Here is a 17381-nt window from a genome sequence, read left to right as displayed (position 1 = left end):
CTGGTGCTCACAGAAGCCAGAAGAGGGCATGGGATCCCTTAGAACTGAGGTTGCAGACAGTTGTGAGCTATCATGTGGGTGCTGGGAATTGAATTTGGGCAGACAGTGCTCCTAACCTCTGGGTCATCTCTCCAGCCAGAAAGACTGTGGGTTTATTATTATTATTATTATTATTATTATTATTATTGTTGTTGTTGTTGTTGTTGTTGTTGTTGATTTTGATTTGGTTTTTTGAGTCAGGGTCTCTCTGTGTAGCTGTGGTTGTCCTGGAAAGGAATAAGGCAGAGACTGACAGAGTCTCTGGCCCCTGTGTGTGTACCCACAAATGTGCACGTGCACATACACATGTAGAGATTTAGGGGTGAGGCAGGCTAGACCTGGCTCCATCTTGGCACCTGTGGTCCTTGGGTCTTGGTAGCCCATCAACTAACTGATGGACCTAACTGCTGAAGGGTCCAGACCTCCTCAGCTCAACTTCTGCCTCCCAACCAAGCCCCTGAGGGTGAGTGGGGCAGAACCCTTCAGAGCCCAGGCCTGAGGTGCTGCTTCCTGTCGTCTTTACAGGCTCCCAAGAGACCCTCCCAGGCCTGGTGTACTCTGGGCTGAAGGCTAGCCTCAGGCTGCTGTCTAAGGAAAAGAAGCTGACTGGTCATCCAGACAATTATCAGGGACCCTGCAGAGGAGGCTGGGCCCCACCATGCTGTGTCTATTCCTCTTGCCATCTCGGAGCACTGGTACTCCTTCCTGCTCTGAGAGGCAGTGCGGGAAGGTGTGGGTCGTGCTTGTCAGTCAGGGACAGGGTCAGGCTCAACAGCCACTGAGTGGTAGGAGCCACCACAGGTGGTCTGGTATTTGTGCCTTGGTGATCCTTGCTGGTTCCTCTGACCTGGCAGAGGGTTCAGACCTAGACCTGGAGTAGAGATGGGGGCAATATGGGCATCTGCCAAGGCACTGGGCACCCTGAACTGTAGAGTAAGGAGCATAGGCAAGCCAGCAACAAGGCAAAGCCCCAGAAAGTGCCTAGTGTTTCCTTAAGAGTTAAACAGAGCCAGGCGGTAATGGCGCATATCTTTAATCCCAGCCTTTAATCCCAGCACTCAGGAGGCAGAGGCAGGCAGATCTCTGTGAGTTCGGGGCCAGCCTGGTCTACAAGAGCTAGTTCCAGGACAGGCTCCAAAGCTACAGAGAAACCCTGTCTCGAGAAAAAAAAAAAAAAAAAACAAGTTAAACAGAGCTGTTGCAAGATCCAGCGGTTCTGCTTTTAGCCATGTGCCCAAAGCACAGGTCCACACAAATTCTCACATGAAAAATCAGAATGGCACCATGCACATATCAATGAACCATAGGTCCATTGATAGACGATGGACACATGCTGTGTACCACTCACATACGGTGTGTTACACAGCCATGAGCAGGAGAGCTCAGGTACACTCCACAGGGTGGGGGACACCGGGGACAGTGTGCTCAGTGAGAGCACCAGACAGAAAGTCCACAACGTGGAACGCCGTGATTACAATGTTCAGGCTGCAGGCTGACCTCCACACACACCCTGGCACGCACACACTCAGGTTCCCCTGTGGCCGCGGTGCACCTGCACCTTTTCTGCTAGCAGTCATAGCGCAGCACCGCCTCCTCCAGCCTTTCCTCCCAAGGTCTCCAGGTGTGCTGTCGCCTGCCCTTGAACTCATTCTGGGTTATGGAGCCAGCCCAACAAGTCCCCAGAATACATTCAGGAGGGGCTAGCAAGATGGCTCAATGGGTAAAAGCATTTTCTTTGGACAGAGTATCACTATGTAGACCAGGCTGGCCTTGAATTCACAGAACTCCACAAGAGTCTGAAGTCTGCCTCCAATTGCTGAGATGTTTGAAGGCAGTGGTGGCGCAAACCTGTCATTCCAGTAAGAGAGGACAGAGCAATAGGATCAAGAGTCAGGGGAGCTGGGCACGCCCTCTTAATCACAAGACCTAGGAGGCAAGGGGATCTCTGTGAGTGAGTACAGGCTAGCCTGGGCTATCTAAGAACAAGCAAACAAAACATAAAACAAAAAAGGAAAAATCCTAAGGAGCAAAGGACCTCAAGCTTCCAGAAGCAACTCTGGCCTATGACATACTGTGCAGCTGCTGTGGGCCCTCCAGGAGCCTCGGAGCCTGTCCGTAGTGACTTGCTGTGAATTAGCTTCTCTGGAGTCACCCACTGAGGTGGGTGTCTAGTGTCCGGGAGTGGGAAGCTGCCCACAGGGGACCATCAGAATGTCCTGGGCTTAGAAATGCAGGAGCAGGGCCAGAACACACCAGATAGATAGTGCATAAAGAGCCCTGCTGCTCACCATGACTGAGACCCACAGGCTCCTCCACAGGAACATGGGGGCGGAGTCTGGCCTCTCTGTCACTGGGCTCCCTCACACCCTCAAATCCAGTTAGTTCACAGCCCCAGGATTGAGCCCAGGCAGCAGGAAGCTAGTGGTTTCATGAGGCTCAGCCATATGAGGCAGAGTCTTGGGTAACTCAGATGCCTGATTAGGCCCTGACTGGTGCTGCTAGAGCTGTCTAGAGCTGTCTAGAGCCCTAGTGCTGTCTAGAGCTCCCTAGTGCTGTTTAGAGCTCCCTAGTGCTGTCTAGAGCTGTCTAGAGCTGCCTAGAGCTGCCTAAAACATCACGGTCACTCTCAGGTCCTGGAGACGTAGCCTTTGGTACATCTTCTATACAGACATTGGCCTTCTTGAAACCTCTGGGGCTAGTTACATGTGAAGGAAACTGTGAACAGTTGGGGGCTGACTAGAAGAGGTGTTAATGGCAGACATAATTAGAGATGTGTCCACTCACAGATGAGGTCCTGGATGGACTCCAGGAGGTGGATTAATAAGTCACTGGCAAGGGGAACAGGAGGGTTCTAGGAGGGGCTCCAACCTGACCACACCCCCAACCCCTCTCTGGGGAGTCCAGCAATGGGCTTACTGTCTAACCAAAGTCCTAACCTGTTTTTTCGAGACAGGATTTCTCTGTAGCTTTGGAGCCTGTCCTGGAGCTAGCTCTTGTAGACCAGGCTGGCCTCGAACTCACAGAGATCCACCTGCCTCTGCCTCCCGAGTGCTGGGATTAAAGGTGTGCACCACACCACCGCCCGGCGCCTAACCTGTTTTTTTTATAACTTTTTTGAGGGACATGTGAGATATCTCAGTGGGTAAAAGTACTTGTCACCAAATCTGACAATCTGAGTTCAATACTTGAGACCCATGTAGTAAAAGGAGACAGTGACTCCTACAGGTTGTGCTCTGACCTCTACATGCATGTGCCCTACAACCATCTCTCTCTCTCTCTTTCTGCACACACACACACACACACACACACACACACACACACACACATTCTAAAAAGTTACAACATTTTTGAAAACAAGACAAGGTCTCATTAACTGGTTAACTGGCCCAGGCTGGCCTTAACCTTGCAATACTCTTGTCTCAGCCTCCCAAGTAGCTGGGAATATAGACCTGTGCCACCCTCCTCACTCTCCCTTCCTCTTCTTTAAAATACTGGACGGGGCTGGAGACAGCTCAGGGGTAAGAGCACAAGCTGCTCTTACAGAGGATACGGGCTCAGTTTTCAGAGCCACATGGCAGCTCACACCCATCCCTAGCTCCAGTTCCTGGGAACCTGGCACTCTCTCCTGACATATGTGAGCAGCAGGCACACATGGCACACAGACACGTGCAGCCATACACTCATAGTCATAAACTGAAAATACATAAATCTAAAAAAATTATAATAAAACCAGGAGGAACAGTTAGAAATAATGATAATAGCCAGGCATAGTGGCCCACATCTTTAATCTCAGTACCTAGAAGGCAGAGGCAGGTGAATCTCTGTGAATTCAAAGCCAGCCTGGGCTACAGAGTGAGTGGCAGATCAGCTATACAGAGAAACCCTGTCTCAAAAAACCAAACCAAACAAATAACAAATCAAAAGTAATGGAGATGATGTGGGATTCCCCTCTTTATGCTGTGAATATGTTTTATTACAATTGGTTAATAAAGAAGCTGTTTTGGGCCTATTGCAGCACTGAATAGAGCAAGGCAGGAATACCAAGCAGAGATAGAGGAGAAAAGAAGGCAGAGTCAGGGAGACACCATGTAGCTGCCAAAGGAGACAGACATCAGACCCTTACCAGTAAACCATGAGCCTCATACAATAGATAGAAAAATAGAAATGTGTTAATTTAAGATATCAGAGTTAGTTAATAAGAAGTCTAAGCTAACAGGCAAAGTAGTACTGCAATTAATATAGTTTCTGTGTGATTATTTTGGGTCTTGGCAGTCAGGAAACAAACTAATAGCCTCTGTCTACCAAGAGACAGCTCAGTAGTTAAGAGCACAAGCTACTATTCAAGGAACCCAAGTTCAAGTCCCAGGACCCAGGTGGTTCAGTGCCTGTGACCCTCTGGGTACCCTCTACCTCTGTCCTCTATGGGCACCTGCACATACACACAAGATAATAAATAAAAATCTTTGGCTGAGCAGTGGTGGCGCTCACCTTTAATCCCAGCATTCATGGGCAGGCCGAATGTGAGTTCAAGATCAGCCTGGTCTACAGAGTGAATTCCAGGCCAGCCAGGGCTTCTACACAGAGAAAGCCTGTCTTGAAAAATCAAAGAATAAGTAAATAAAAATCTTTTAACATAGTAGTAATGATGATAATTTTGAAAGCTTTAAAACTGGGGGCTGGAGCCGGGTGCTGGTGGTGCACGCCTTTAATCCCAGCACTTGGGCGGCAGAGGCAGGTGGATCTCTGTGAGTTCAAGGCCAGCCTGGTCTACAGGAGCTAGTTCCAGGACAGGCTCCAAGGCTACTGGAAAAACCCTGTCTCGAAAAACAAAAAAACCAAACAAACAAAAACCAGATTCCTATCAGTGCACTTGGGGACCTGGGTTCGAGGGTCCAGGTTTAGCACACAAGCCCTGGCCACTGATCAAGCAGAGTGCGCAGAATAAACTGATGTAAGTGCACATGCGGGCCCGAGGCAGGCAGGGGCTCAGCCCACTTGAAGCCTCAGGAGCAGCAGGGGCCACACAGGTGACATACCCAGAATGTCCCTCATCACACCACCCCTCATCACAGAAAGGAAATCTGACTCTTCTCCAAACCAGGCTCATTTGGTAACAGGGGCAAATGTGGATGGATCCATGAGTGCAGGGAGCCACTGGACCCAATGCTGCGATCTCAAAACAGAAAGTTCCAGAATAAATGGCCTGTGACTGAGTGTGGGTGGCTTGGGGGGTGTTGTATCTCTCAGAGACCAGGGTTCCATGCGAGGTGAGCCCAACCATACACGTGTTCCTGCACAGAACCAGCACTTAGATCCTAGAAAGGGAAGGGATGGCAGAGGGCAGCAAGCAACCTGCCCTTGGCTTCAGGGAGGCACACAAGTTCCATGTGTACACGGCTGAGGCATGGAAGGCTGTGTGTCCCTCCACACCACTCCCAGGTGTCCACAGAAGAAGTACATGGCATGGTCCTCAGTCTTGTGCACAATTAATGCACCAGGCTACCACTTTGGACCAGTGCATGATGGGGACCAAGAGCCGGGTAGTCACAGTACTGCTACCCCATAGCTCAAACACCTTACTATGGCCAAGGACACTAGTCTGGCAGTCTGGTCTAGCCAGTCCACCCTGACCCCTTTTCCAGTGGTCAGGTGGGCCTGGGGTCGCAAGAAACTCAACACCACATGTCCTTCTTGACCTTTGTAAAGGTGCAGCCTGGCTGTGGGAAAGGCCATATTCTTAATGACAGGCATAGTATCCAGAGAACACCCACCTCATCCAACTCTGCCCCTTCCATGGTACTCAGGCATACCAGAAGACAAGGCCAACCACCATTCCCAGGAGCTCAGTCCAGATGCGTCCTCTCCCTCCCTTGGGCTGCCCATGCTCTCAGGGACAGTTAACCGGGGTGTCCCCAAGGCCTCAGAGTTTTTTGTAAACCACAGTGGCTCTGGAGAGCCAGGCTGAGAACAGCAGGGTTGTTCTTTTCTGGGTCCTGGCCTCCCACTCGATGATTGCTAGACATACTGAGGATGGGAGTTTGGGGTGAGGGGGGTGGGGGTGTGCCGAGCGGTGGCTCTACACTGAGAGGTGTGTTATCAGTCGTGGGCTGCTGACTAGGACTGCAGGATCGGGTATCTGGCAAGGGTCCTCCACACTCAAGTCTCCTCTCCCATCTTATAGCCAAGACGCCTGAGGCTTCTGTGGGAACTTGGGACGGGGTCCTGAACAGAGACCAGTAACCCTATTCCCGAGTCAGGAGTCGGACCCCAGCAAATAAGTGCTGTGGGGCCAGCACCACGGGTCCTCAGGACCTGCATGGCTGAAGGAGAGAACTGATTCCCACAGGTTGTTCTCTGACCTCTACACGCCGTGCTGCACACACACCACCACCCATCCCACCAACCCCACCAAAACAGAGCTGGTCAGACCTCCACCTCTACTGGCAGGGCTCCCCAGAGTAGACTTTACCACGTGACACACAGAGAACTCAGGCTGACTTCTTCCTACCTGGCCCCATGCCCCTCACCTGCCACGGTATTCAGGAATACACCACAGGAGAGGGTGAGATGGGCACAGGGCCAGTCCTATGTCCTCCATTGTTCTGTACCAGTGTATGTGGCTGGGTCTGAAGAGGGTTGGCGCACCTCTACCCTGCCTGCAGGAGCAGCCACCATCTGGGAGAAGGACAGGGCACGGAGTGCCTTGTCTGGGTCTTTGAACACACAATTGATGACACTGGGTGAAGCTGGAGTAGCTGACCCCAAACCCACTGACTTGTGCGATTCAGAGTCCTGGCCTTGCAGATGGAGGTACGTGAGACTGAGGTATCAGGACATCCGAATCTAGGGCTAGGATTCCAGGATTCTCCATTCCTGTGGCTTCAAACTACCCAGGTTGGAAAGCTCTGCACCCTGGCAAACTCGCAGGGCATCTGAACAGTGATGGAGGCAGTTCTGCCCTATGTTCTCTTCCCAGGGGCTAAAAATGAGGGAACAGTCTGGCCTGGAGCGTGACCTTGGGTTTCCAGAGCTCTCTGGAGAACAACGGGGACGCCAGTTACAGGCAGAGGCCATGGCCAGCCTAACCCCAGGTCCTTCTGGACACGGGCACCGAGTGTCACAAGCACGCTGGGGAGAGTCACATGTGTGTGATGGAAACAGGGTACCTGAGGAGTAGGCAAAAGGCAGGGGTGTGCATGTGAATTATACCTTGAGTTTCCTTAGCCACTAAGTTGGCCTGGAAGACCCCTCAGCCCAGGATGCCCCTCCACCAACCTCATGCGATCCCACTCAGAGAAACATGTGCAGGCTAGACTTGGCCCTTGCAAGCCCTCACTCTTGCCTATTCTTAGGTACTGAGGAACAGTGGTCACAGGGCCGCCACAGCCTTCCAAGGGTTACTCAAGGGGTCATAGTATGGGGGCTCAACACAGCACCTTCATCTCCAATGGGACAGCCCACCCTTGCCTTCCAGGATCTTTTGCGGGACAGGGGTAGGCAGGAGGGAATGTCAGAAGACAAGAGTGCCAGGTTTAGGGACGAGCCAGGAGCAGGCGTCTGAAGTGCTTATCCTCTCTTGCAAAATGTCCTTGTCTGGCCAGACAGAAGCCTTTACCCATGGACTAGATGCTCGGATGGGGTGCCAGCTGTGAGCTCAGGGCAGGGGTAAGGTGATCAGGCTAGAGACCCTCTAGCCCTTGGCAAAGAAGACCACAAGAATGCCCATGCTAACAACTGAAAACACAAACGTCCATGCTGCAGACAGGTCTGGTGGGAGGGCCTGGTACCCCAACTGACTACGACTGTGCCTCTGGGAGAGGGCATGGGGTTCAGGCCTTAGTCTGACTCCACTGCTGGGGGCCACAGAGAATGACCAGGCTGAGGATGACTTATCCGATCACCATGAGGCTGGAAGAAAGCCCAGGAGGGGACAGTGAGTAGGGAGAATGCCTTGCTTGCCTGTCTCTGCATCCTGACCATGGGAGTGGAAGCAGGGGCTGGAGCCAGCAGGGGCTGGAGCACAGGAGGCGCAGAGAATGACAGGGCAGAGGGGTGGCTGGGACTCCTCACTCTCATGCTTAACTACAGCGCTGTGCTCTCTGTAGACTGGGACAGGGCCTCACCTACTCTAAGCAGGCCTTGAACGCATCCTCCTGGGGTGGCCCGTGTACATCATCACGCCTGGCTCTCAGTCAGGGTCCTATGGATGCTTCCACTGCCAGGAGGAAAACCTCACCTGAGGAGTCAGTCCACGGATGCCATCAGGGCTGGGACACAGCTAGCAGTAGCCATGTGGGGGAGGACTCACAGCCCCCACTGGAGGGATTAGCTGGCTTTCCAGAGTCCACGGCACACACACCTTCTCATGGCTGCAGAGGGAGGTGGGTGCCACACAAAGCAAGGCATGCTGGTACGCCAACATGTCAATGGCTCACAGCCTCAGGAACTGCCCCAGTGCCTGGCTTTGGGTATACAGCCTTCCATATCATCTAGCTCTACAGGTGCCCATCCTAGATGCACGACAGTGCCATAGCCCTGCTCTGGCCACTTCAGGTGCAGTCTCACCGCCATGGAGAGAGCTGGGGGAATGAGGACACTGGCTCTGGTGATGAGATCAACTGCTCATCTGTTGCTTTAATCCTCTACCCATGTGGCACATGTAGACAGCCTCCTGGGGCTGGCTTCCAAACGCGTGTCTCCATCTGGGAAAGTCCATAAGGGTCTTGTGCTTAAGTGTGGACTCTGAGAGACTATAGTCTCCTCTTATCCCAGATCAGCTTCTGAGCAGGTGTTAAACAGACCCTCCCCACCACCCCATCGCCCATCTTCCTGGTTCTTTGTAAAGACATTGTCAGCATAGATGGGTGTCGCTTCCATCCCACACTTGCTGCCATCCCCACCTCAAGCTCAGTGATCCTTAGAGAGCCCAAATGGTGGCTGGGGCTGGCTGTCACTGGACCAGTGATGTCCCTGTGACCACCACTGTCCTTGGATCCCTTTGGTCCAGCCTCAATGTCAAAAACAACAACTTCACCCCAGTGGTGGTTACTCAATGTCCAGGAGAAAATGGAGGCTGGCTGTGGCTTAGGCACGGGCTACAGGGACAGGAGCAGAGCATGTCTGTGTAAGTGAGGTCCTATGCTCCCCACTAGTGACAGGCAGGCTTGACTGACACTTCAGCAGTCCAAGGCACACCATTTTCTCTCTACTGTGAGGAGAATGTAAGCCCAGCGGTACAAGGCAGGGGGCCTCCTTGTCAACGCTGTCAGTAGGTAGGATTTGAATCCAGAGGACTTCTGCTGTCCCCAATTCCACAGCCAGCAGGACAGCCAGTGTGTCCCAACTTGGGGTCCCAGACTTGCCCAGAGTCAGCTCACTTGCCTGTAGGTAAGTGGAAGAGAGGCCTGTGAAGACCCAGGAACACCATGGCCACTCAGACACACCCAGGAAGACTGTGGCCCTGAACTCAGTAGAACTCTAGAGTGTATACCACATACCAGGTTTATATGGTGCTGGAAACGGAACCCAGGGCTCTGTGTGTGTGTGTGTGTGTGTGTGTGTTTGCGCGCGCGTGCCTGGTGAGTGCTCAAACCACTGAACTGCAGTCTCTCACCCAGGACTCTTACCAAAACCTCAGAGCTGTGGTCCTGACTGTGAAAGAGAGCATGCCCTCAGGGCTGGCTATTCTAATGGCTTTCTAGGCCAGACCTGAGATTCCAACTCCACCCAAGACCAGCCAAAGGCCCCAAAATTGAGATTCTCGAATGACCAGCAGGGATCCACAAACACAGTGACAGATGCTGGGGTATCTAGAGTCCCACAGTTTCTCAGGGGCTCAATAGCCCAGCCCTGCTCTCCAGTGGAGGAACAGGTAGGCAGGGTACACTGAGGAGGCCCAGGCATGGTAGGAGGGGGCAGGAGGAAGGAATGTGGCCCTGGGTATCCAGACGGGCTGGTTTTTCTGGAGAAGACTTGGATCAGAGTTTGGGGTGGCAGCCCCTGACTATCTAGAGTGGGCGACACAGGGTGTCACAACCAACCCCTAATGCTGGGTGCTGTCAAGTTCCCACAAAGCCAGGGTAGAAATGTCAACTCAACTCTGGGACACCCCTAATGCCATCCCCGAGACTCCTACCTAGGTCTCAGAAGACCGAGCTTCAGAATCTAAGAGGCCGTCTGTTCCCAGGCGATATCAACAGGTTTTCTCAGCTGGCCTCTAGCCAGGCTCAGACACAAACCCCGATGGCCAGGACACAGGAGCTCAGAGACCCCAATTCACAGCACTTGGGGTACACACGGAACCCTCACTGGCCCAACCCAAAATGTTCCAGCTGCTCTTAATCCCCTCCCGGTCCCCACCAGGCACCCATCCCCAGGACCCAGAACCCAAACCACAGCCCAGTCCTCTCCACCTGCAGCAGAGACTGAGATGCAGAGGACACACTGCCCAGGGAATCAAGGCTTGCCTTGATTTATCTGATGTTCATGAGGCCACCCTAGGCTGCAGGATCGACAGGGAGCAGTTAGTGTGGGTAGCTGCTGTTTTCTCACCCGCTGGCACGCCTGGTACAGTCACCCCACCCTTGTCACAGTGAGTCACCATCATAAAGACCTAGATCTGCTGCCCTCCTAGGACCCTCAGTCTGTCCTATGTCTGTAGCCTTTGACCCCCATGGGTGGGGAGACTTCCAGGAAAGGCGAATGACCAGCCTTCCTCTAGGATCAGCGCTGTCACTTTTGAAATGAAGCAGGACCTTGGCCATCCCAGCCACTGCCCCTTTCAGTTTCAGTCTGCTTCTCTCAGAGCAGCAGCGTGTGGATGTGGGTGCTGCAATGCTGCAGGCAGCAGGCTCTGGGGACACAAGGCAGGGCAGATCTGAAGCCACCTGTGAGTGCTGTCCAACCTACTGCTCCTCTCTGCTCAGTCTGGGCACATGGTGGCCGAGTCACTCTTCCCCAGCACAGACGATCTCTCTGCTGTCCCTAGATCCTTAGCACATGACCCGGGCCCAATGGGCTACTCTTCATAGGCCAGGGGCACCCTCCCTATCTTTCTGACAATGCAGGTGTGGATGGAGCACACAGGCACACTACTGAGAGCAATACACACCAGTATTGGCACATGGGTCCTCACAGAAGCCCAGGTCCCCACTGTGGCATTTGTGTCTGGCTCCCGGAAGCTGCCCTCTAAAGACAGAGCTGAGCTGCGGCCATATGGGTCACTGTGCCTGCCCTCCTCCAAGGGGTCCAGGACAAGGTTCCCAGCCATTCTCTGGTGTTCCTGATGTGAACTGGCAAGGAACCAGACCTATGACCCATTTCCAAGCCTGCAGTCACACTCGTGGGTTTCTGGGGGACACAACTGGTCTTGCTTTGGGCAACAGTGGCCATGTATCAAGTTCCTCGGCAGAGTCTGTGATGCGCTGGGGCTCACTATAGCCTAAGTCATACAAATATCACCTCTGTCTAGCTCTGGAACATTCTATGAACTTTGCTCAGAGGAAGACCTGTCTCCATAAGCAGTCACCTCATCCCCACCTCCCTGCCGCAGGCCCTACAAATCCTCCTCCTGTTGCTGGATTCTCCTGCTCTGGATACTTCCCACCACAGGGCATGTGTGACCTTCTGTGTCTGGGGCTCTGAACGCCATGTCCTTGAGGTTCCTCCACATTGTCCTAAGCACAAAGTGCTCACAACACAAACAATAGTCTCAGCTGGAATCCTGGCTCTATCATTCCCCCCAAGCCACAACCAAAAGAGGTGCCCACCTCTCCCAGGGATGAAGCAGGTAACTAGAGAGGTGGCGGCCACTGTCCACAGTAGTACCGGAGAAAGTCAGTTCCTCGCCCCAAGTCCTTGAGGGGGCAGACTTGGCACACATTCACACGGCACAGATCTGCCCGAGTTCTCGCACAGTCCAGAGTATCGCACACACAGACCCTCACGCAAACCTCCCCACAGTCAGAATTTCAGATTACATCACAACATCCCAAGCAGGGAAGCCGCCAGTCTTACCCTTCCAGGCCCCTGGAGAGGGTAAGGACAGTCGCCTCTTTATTCTATCTCTGGGTCAGTGTTTCCTGCCGGTCCTGCTCACGGGGCTCTGGCATATAAAGCCAGGGTTGCATAGGCAGGCATGTGAGCTGCAGTGATACACAGGGCAAGTGTAAGCTCTCAGCACCTCAATTTCCCTCTTACGCACCTACACCCACTTCCACGCAAGATTGCCCACACCCAGAGCTCAGAGAAGCGGCCGCTAGTGGGGTTAGACTGCTCACTCCAACTCCTAAAAGCAGGAGCAGAGCAGAAAGCTTCCAGGAACTTGAAGGTGCCCCCCATCACATGCAGGGCTGGGCTGGCAGGGCCTCAGCACCCATCTCCAGGAGCCAGCCTCTGGAAAAATCCAGAGCTGGGCCCAAGGACATTGAAGGATGAATGGGGGAACAGGGGGTCCAGCCAGGCCTCCCAAGTAGATTCCAGCCACTTGCCACTGAAGCAGGTCCCTAGCAGGGTCAGTCACAGAGGGAAGGAAACAGGCCACCAGGCCTCTATCTGAGTTAGGGGCAACTTTGTACCCACTAAATTATGCCCCTTGTCCCTTCGAATATCCCCTGCCGCACACGGCAGAGCTTTATGACTAGCCAATCACACCAGGCTCCTGGCGACACCTCATCTACACCTGCTGCGCTCCGGACTCAGCTCTGTGCCCCTCACCACACTGGGAAACTTACCACTCACCAAACTGCCAGCAATCATACCACCCCAAGGCCAGGCACCATGCTCACTCACCACGCTCAGGGTACAGTAGTTGGCACCAGACAGCCAGGGCAGGAAGGCCGCTCCCGAGCAGGCGGGACTCAGAGGCATTCCGGGAAGCAGAGCCGGGGGATGTCCCGGCCACTTGACACACTCAGTCCTCATGGCTTTTTTTTTTTTTTTGAGAGTTAATCATGACATCTAGGGAGACACCCTGAGGTCCCTGCCTCACCACCAGGCTAGTCCAGCCATGTCCCTCCAGTGCACTGCCAGTACTTGGAGTCGTGACACCCACTCTCATCCCTCAGCTCCCTGGAGTCTTGGTTTGACATTACTCCTATCACCGCCCCCCCCCAAACAAGAGCAGCACAACGTGAGAGACTGCCATCCACACAGTGAGGAGGCTCCTCTTGGAGAGCCAGGAGTCCTGGGAACCCCCAGGGCCGGGGTCAACAAGTGGGGGATAAAGACAAAGACACGCCATGGTACTACAGGGTCAAAGATCCACCAGAAAAAGCATGGGGTTCAAAAGAACACGGGGCATAGAAAACAACAGAAAGAAAAGGTTAGAAGTGGTGAGTGAGCCTGGGATTGAGGGATCTCGGCACACGGTGGGGGCTGGGTTTCACTCCCAGGACCGGAGTCAAGGGCAGGAGTCACAGGGGAGGCAGTGGTTAAGGTTCCCAGGGAAGAAACCGGTCTCAGAGGGCAGGGCCTAGGTTCACTGGGAGAACGGGGTCCCCAGTGTGAGGTTAAAGTTCACTAGGAAAATGGGGGCCCCATGGCGAAGTTAAGGTTCAATTGTAGATTTGTAGACAGAGAGTAAGCGAGAGGTTGGGGTCAAGGTTCAAAGCAGACTATAGGGGGTTCGAGGTGCAGGAAGGAGAAAGGGGTACCAAGACTCAAGACCAGGGTCAAGGCCAGGAGTGACAGGCTGTGGTCAAGATTCCCGCGGAAGGAAGGGTTCCCATGGGCAGAAGCGGGAATCTGGGTTCGCCCAAAGCACGGGGGTCACAGAAGTTGGGGTCAATGTCAAAGACGCACCACGGGGGTCGCAAAAGAACTCAGGGTTCCCGGGGAGAAGGGTCAAAGCGGCAGTGAGAGGTCTACACGGAAGGCAGAGTTAAGGTCCCTACGGAGAACGGTCTAGGGGTTTGACGGCTGGGGGCGGGGTCAGGGGTCGCGGTTGAGGGCGGGGTCGGGGGGTCGCGGTGGACGGGGGCAGACAGTTTCTGAGGTCGACGCGGGAGGCTGGGTCAAACTTCACGGAGAGAGACAAGGGTCGCGACTGGGGGCAGGGTCGGGGGTCGCGGGAAGGGTCAGAGGTCGCGGTGCTGCACTCTCCTCCGTGCTCGCCCCCGCCCTGCAGCCCCAGAACGCCCGCGAGAACCCCGGAACCCGGGCCTGTCCATGTGAGTCGCGTGTGAGTCGCGGAGGGGGTCACAGCGGCGTCTCGGGCCAGCGCCTCACCTCAGACCGGGTCGCGAAGCCCGCAGCGCCTCAGTTTCCCGGAGCCTCTCAGCCGCCGCCGCTCACTTCCGGGTTCTAGGCGCCATCTTGGCGGCGGCGCGCACTTCCGCTCCTGCGAGGGGGCGCGGCCTTTGAGGCGGGGCTTCGTGGGGCTGGGGCGGGGCTTCGTGGGGCTGGGGCGGGGCTTGGGTGCTGCAGGGACCAAGACTCCTTTACCTCCCTCCTACCTCAACAAACAAACTTGCCCCCGCTGGACAGTCTGGGCTCAGTTTCCCCTTACCTGGCCCGGCACACTCGCAACCTCGGACCCCACCAACCTCTTACACCCGAGCAATCTCCAGCTACCTCAGAACCATCTAGAGCAAGCCCTTTTAGATAAAGTCTCACTATAATCTTGGCTGGCCTAAAACTCACAAATACGCCAGCCTCGACTCACAAGGGCTCGTGTTAAAGGCATAGACCACCATGCCTTTCTCATGTCCACACTAGCTTCTCAGCACAGACCTACAGCATTAGCCTCAGTGGGGGTAAAAACCAGTTCAGCCACCATCCCCCTTCCCAGCTGAAATCACGAATTCAGACCCAGAGCTACTACCACACAGAAGCCTCCTGTGTCCGGCAACCTTGAGATTAGACTTGCTTATAAATAAATAATCTGATGAACTCTATGAATTCTGTTTTCTCTCCAAGTAGACCAGGCTGGCCTTGAACTCACAGAACTCTACCTGCTTCTGCTTCCCAAATATTGGGATTAAAGGCACACAACACTGAGGACCTGGTTCTTTATTGTGTCTCCAGGAAACCCCTGCCTAGGGGACAGAAAGCCAGGACTGAACACCCTCACATAGGCCCTGAGGGAGCAGGCCACAGGCAGGGGTCACCGGTAACGTGCTCGCCTTGCAAGCCTGAGGGCCTGATGTCGATGCCCACACCCATGTGAAAGACCCAGGTGTGTTGGCACGTGTTTATATCATAAGCCCCAGCACTGGGGAGGTGGAGGCAGGGTTTCTAGAGCTCACTTGGCGCGTTCCAGGCCAGTGAGGGATCATGTCTGAGAAAACAATGCAGGCGGGTTGTGAGGACCAGCTTTCAGGTTAACCTCTGACCTACAAGCACACACACAGAATGAAGAGTCTCAGTCAGGTTTGTTTCCCACAGGGAGCCCCAGGTCTCATGCCCATGAAGCCAGCCAGCTCTCTCACCTTCGTCCTCTCAGATAGCGATTGGTGTCACCTGCCTTTCCCAGGACAAGAAAGGGAAGCAGAGGACTGTCCTGAAGTTAGCCCCTGGTCATCTAAGGAAAGGCATGGCAGTGACCACTGCCACGTCCACCATGGGAAGCCACGAGGTCACTAATCTTGACTCAAATGGGGGCAGTTTGCCCAGGCCAGGGTGTATCCAACCCTGTCAGCCTGAAGGAATCCACCAAGCTGGGGATGGCTAGGGAATTAGTCAGATTTGGGGATTTCCAAGGAATCATGGGAGTCAGCCTCAGAGAGCAACAGGGGCCTGGCTCTAAGTTCATGGCCCAGTTTTAGATGCAGTACCACGAACTTGCTGTGTGACCCAGGAAAGCCAGCCATGACCCCTCCGATCCTCTTTTCAACTACCGCTAAACTAATGAACAGATAGTAGCCCTAGCTAACTGCTAGGCTGTTCAACTGACTACATTGTCAAAGTGTTTGGGTTTTTTAGGGGGAGGGGTTTCAAGACAAGGTTTCTCCACGTAGTCCCGGCTGTCCTAGAATTTGCTCCAGAGTCCAGGCTGGCCTTGAACTCAATAGAGCTCCGCCTGCCTCTACCTCCAGAGTGCTGGGCTTAAAGGTGTGCACCACCACTGTCCAGCTCTGTTGATTTTGTTTTGTTCTGTTTTGTTTTGGGAAGGGTCTTGTGTGCTCCAGCCAGCACCAAACTCAAAAAGTAACTAAAGATGACCTTGAAGTCCTGGTCCTCCCACCACCGCCTTCCAAGTGCTGGGCGACAAGTGTGGAGCACTGTGTCTGCTTTCTGTGTCCGTGGGGGGAGGGGCTAGGACTCTAGAGATAAAGCCTGTACCAGATAGGCACCCACTCTCCCGAACAGCTCTGCCCAGCCCCTTTCATTATTGCAGAGGACAGAAAACCCTGCCAGCCATTGCTAAAGACATTTTGAACCCTCAGCTTCTCAGACTGGAGCACACCCCTGCCCCAGCTTCCCGCTGACCTAGACTCAGCCCTGGGCAGGTACTGAGCAGCAGGTGGGCCCGCCTAGCCCAGCAGGGATTCACTTCCTGTTTCCCCACACTCTGGAAAGTCCCAATGTTCCCAGGCTGCCACCAAAGCCTCTTCTCCTCTCAGAGTCCCCCTGGCCACTTCTGTTTTCTCTACCCACTTCCCCTAGTGGGGCCCCCGGTCTGGCACCACCTCTTCCCCTCTCCACTTTGCCACTCTTCCATCTCTCTTTCTCAAGCTCCGTCAGGGCTTTCCTCGGTGCAGAAGGGGACACTGAGGCAGGAGCGGCTGCAGAAGCATCTCCCAGCCTCTCTCTCCCTCTCTGCCCAGCTTTGTCTCCTCACACACTGCCCCTCCCCACAGCCAGCATCACCCAGCCCAGATATCTGCCCTCCTCCAGCAGCACCCACCTGCACCAGCTTCTTCTCGGTGTCCCCAGATGTCTAGAGGCCACTGTTGCAGTACCCGGGGCTCCTCTCTCCCTGGCCCCAGGGCACACAGCCAGATCCTGCTGGGCCCCTGTGAGGGACCTGGTTTGTGCCAGGACTTCAGGGAAGAGCAAACCTGCCTGACGGGTTTGAGACCCACCCAGCCCGGCCTCCCTCCTCTGCAGGGAGAGGCTGGGACTCCTGGGACAACCATTGAAGACGTTGATCCACATGCCTCCCCTTTGTCCCAAGTGGGTCCTGAGGTGACAGTGCTGAAGACCAAGGGGGAACAGTAGTGGACAAGGGGCAGGGCCAGGCTGGACTGGGAGCAGCAGGGAGCAGGGGCACAGCGTACCCAGGGCAGAGACAGAAGTCAGTGGAGCCAGGCATGGCAGCAGAGTGCTGTGTTGTTATCCCAGGACTCCAGAGACAGGCAGGGATATCACGAATTCAAAGTCATCCTAAGCAATTTAATGAG

General features: G+C 54.3%; 1 protein-coding gene across 5 annotated transcripts in view; it reads right to left on the bottom strand.

The window, feature by feature from the left end:
- Sbno2 (strawberry notch homolog 2) overlaps window positions 1–17031 on the bottom strand; it is a 48056-nt gene extending 31025 nt beyond the window's left edge. For 2 of the 5 annotated variants that reach the window (XM_048459833.3, XM_048459843.3), the window contains exon 1: window positions 14266–14385. The gene's annotated coding sequence lies outside the window, so the exon portion shown is untranslated. Of the gene's footprint in view, window positions 1–4527; window positions 4547–12770; window positions 12788–14265; window positions 14386–16885 lie in introns of those variants that run through there. The other 3 variants (XM_085692521.2, XM_085692523.2, XM_085692522.2) reach the window with 3 other exon arrangements.
- Window positions 17032–17381: the final 350 nt, after the last annotated feature.

This window comes from Myodes glareolus, chromosome 8 (assembly GCF_982192425.1).
Source record: "Myodes glareolus chromosome 8, mMyoGla1.1, whole genome shotgun sequence".
Lineage (NCBI taxonomy): Eukaryota > Metazoa > Chordata > Mammalia > Rodentia > Cricetidae > Myodes > Myodes glareolus.
Note: the sequence above shows the minus strand (reverse complement) of the source record. Positions and strands in the feature narration are given on the sequence as shown.